Consider the following 3,841-nt stretch of genomic DNA (forward strand, 5'->3'; position numbering starts at 1 on the left):
CGTGAGAATCCTGACATGTAGCTGGTTAGTCAGAAGCATAGGCCACAGTCGAGAGCTTGCAATTGGCATCTGAAGTGGGGGACAGTCTTGTGGAATGAGCCCTCAACCTGTGGAATCTGATGCTATCTTCAGGTAGTTAGTGTCAGAATTGAATTGAATTAGAGGATACCCAGCCTGTATCTGCTAGAGAATTGCTTGCTCGTTGCATAGGGAAATACCCCCACACATCTAATATTGGAAGTGTTGTATTGAGTGTGTGAGTATAGGGCAGGAAGAACACTTGGATTTGTTTTTTCTATGTAGTATAGCCAGTGATGTAGTTCAAAGACTTAAGAACTGGAGAGCTAGCTGATAGTACAGCATCTAGTCCAGGTCTGAAGACCTGAGGACCAGGAGCATTCAGGACAGGAGAGGATTGATGTCCCAGCTCAAGCAGTCAGGCAGAGAGCAAATCTGAACTTCCTCTCCCTTTTCATTATATTCAGGCACTCAACAGATTGAATGATGCCCACCCACACTGGGGAGAGTAATCTGCTGTACTGGATCTAAGATTCAAATGCTAATCTCTTCTGGAAATACCCTCACAGACACACCTGAAATAATGTTTTTTTTACCAGATACCTGGTCATTCAATAGTCCAGATAAGTTGACATATAAAATTAATCATCACAACCTTTGACCAACAGAAGAGGACCAGAAGATTATCACTTCCCCATTTCTCTCCCCAAGGGAGTTTCCTGGGAAGATGAAGTCATTTATACAGCCTCTTTGAAGATGGTCACATTAGACTGAGCCTTCACATTTGATTCTAATGGTAGTATACTTGGTGATGCAACTTTGTATTGGTTATCTCTGATTTCCTGCCATATTCCCCTTTTTCTTCACTCCTGGGCCCCAGGATTACATTACTAGATGAGAATTTAGCACATAAGCCTTGCTCTCAGTCTCTGAACCCAAGCTATTAATAATATACTTTTTCCAGGGTTAAAGTATAAACCCCTTATTGTATAAAGTGTGTTCATGGTAATACCTCCTCTAATTACATAGTATTTCAGATAATATAGGAAATATACAGCAGGTCCTCAAATAATGTTTCATTCAATGTCATTTTGTTATAATGTTGATGAGGAAAAAAAATTCCTAGCTGGGACCACTGCACATATGGAGTTTGTATGTTCTCCCTGTGTCTGTGTGGATTTTCTCTGGGTACTCTGGTTTCTTTCTATATACCAAAGATGTACACATTAGTTTCATTGTCATAACTAAATTGTTCCAGTCAGAGCAAGTGTGGGGGAGTGTGTGAGTACATCCTGCAATGGAAGGGTGGCCTGTCCAGGGTCGGTTCCCACTTTGCGCCCTGATCTACCAAGATAGGCTTTAACCACCTTCAATCCTAACAGGAATAAGCTGGTAAATAATTATCATACTTAATTTATCAGTCTTTCTTAAATGTATGTATAGCTCAAATTTATTTCAGTGTTTAATATTAGAAGTGCTTTGGTTTTATTTAGAAGTTTGATGTTTTTGTGGCTACAAATATGTTGTAGTAACTTTTATTTATATCAATTGGCCTATGGTAAAGTTGGTTTTGTTATACATCATTTTCCTTAAAGCACAGTTTCCAAGAAGTCATCAATGATATCAAGGACTTAATGTAATCATCTGATCTATTTAACCAAGCACATGTAAATTGCAACGTGTGATAACATAATTTTACATAAATGTGAGTACCAATGTAAAATCCTTTATAATGTGGGACTCTATTCTTAGTCATACTTCACATAGTGTATATAAAATGTGACTGTTCATCAAAAATGTCTGATTTTGGTCAGTATCAATGTATTAAACATGATATCTCTAGCATTTTTATTTCAAAAAATTTAGGGAGTACAAGTGTTTTTGTTACATGGATGAATTATATGATGCTGAAGTCAGGGCTTTCAGTGTACCTGTCATAAGAATAGTGTACATTATAGCCAATAGGTAGATTTTTATCCCTCGCTCATCTCCCATCCTACCCTTTCTTAGTTTTCAATGTCCATTACACTACTTTATGACCATATATATCCCTCATTTAGCTCCCACTTACAAGTTGAGAATATGTGGTATTTGATTTTCCATTCCTGAGATAATTCACTTAGGATAATGGTCTCCAGTTCCATCCAAGTTGCAGCAAAAGATATTATTTCATTCCTTTTATGGCTGAATAGTACTCCATGCTGTGTGTGTGTATGTGTGTGTGTGTATATATACACACACCCCACATTTTCTTTATCCACTCATCAGTTGATGAGCATGTAGGTTGGTTCCATATCTTCAAAATTGTGAGATGTTCTGAGATAAACACTTGAGAGCAGGCCAACTTCTTATAAAATGACTTCTCCTTTGGGTAGATACCCAGTAATGGGATTGCTGGATGGAATGGTAGATCTACTTTTAGTTCTTTGAGGAATCTCCATACTGCTTTCCATAGTGGTTGTACTAGTCTACATTCCCACCAACAGTACGTAAGCATTGCCTTTTCACCACACTGTGCCAACATCTACTGATTTTTGACTTTTTAATAATGGTGATTCTTATAGGGATAAGATGGCATCTCATGGTTTCAATTTGCATTTCCCTCATGGTTAGTGATAAGCATATTTTAATATGTTTCTTGGCCATTTGTGTATCTTCTTTTGAACAAAAATCTATTCATGTCTTTTGCCCACTTTTGGATAGGGTTACTGATTTTTTTCTTGCTGATTTATTTGAATTTTTTGTAGATTCTAGATATTAGCCCTTTGTCAGATTTGTGAATATTTTCTGCCATGCTGTAGGATGTCTGTTTATTCTATTGATTATTTCCTTTGCTGTGCAAAAACTTTTTAGTTTAATTAAGTCTCATTTATTTATGTTTGTTGTTGCTATATTTCCTTTGAGATCTTAGTCATAAATTCTTTGCCTAGGCCAACGTCTAGAAGAGATTTTTCTATATTTTCTTCTATGTCTACGGCCATACCACCCTGAACACACTCAATCTCATCCACATTTTCTTCTAGAATTTTTATGGTTTCATTTGAGTCTTTAATCCATCTTGAGTTATTTTTGTATATGATGAGAGATAGGGATCCAGTTTCATTCTCCTACCTCTGGCTATCCAGTTTTCCCAGGACCACTTATTGAATATGGCACCCTTTCCTCAGTATGTTTTTGTCTGCCTTGTTGAAAATCAGTTGGTCATGACTATATGGTTTTATTTCTGGGTTCTCTATTCGGTTTCATTGGACTATGTTTCTACCTTCATACCAGTACCATGCTGTTTTGTTTACTATAGACTTATACTATAATTTTAAATCAGATAATGTGATGCCTTGAGATCTGTTCTTTTTTTTAGGATTACTTTAGCTATTTGAGCTTTTTTTTTTTTTTTGGTTCCATATGAAGTTTTGGATTATTTTTTCTAGATCTCTGAAAAATGGTATTGGACTTTGAAGAGAATTGGGTTGAATGTATAAACCACTTTGGACAGTATGGACATTTTAACAATGTTGATTCTTCCAATCCATGAGCATGAGGTGTTTTTCGATTTGTTTATGTCATCTTTGATTTCTTTCATCAGTATTTTGTAGTTCTCCTTGTAGAGATCTTTCACCTTCTTGGTTAAGTATATGTCTAGGTATTTTATTTTCTTTGAAGTTGGTGTAAATGGTATTGAGTTCTTGATTTGACTCGGCTGTTATTAGTATATAGAAATGCTACTGATTTGTGTACATTAATTTTGTAGCCTGAGAATTTACTAAATTTATTTATCAATTCTAGATAAGGATACAACAAAAAAAGACAACTACAGGGTAATATC

Source organism: Propithecus coquereli, unplaced genomic scaffold, assembly GCF_000956105.1.
Source record: "Propithecus coquereli isolate 6110/MARCELLA unplaced genomic scaffold, Pcoq_1.0 Scaffold22, whole genome shotgun sequence".
Taxonomy (NCBI): domain Eukaryota; kingdom Metazoa; phylum Chordata; class Mammalia; order Primates; family Indriidae; genus Propithecus; species Propithecus coquereli.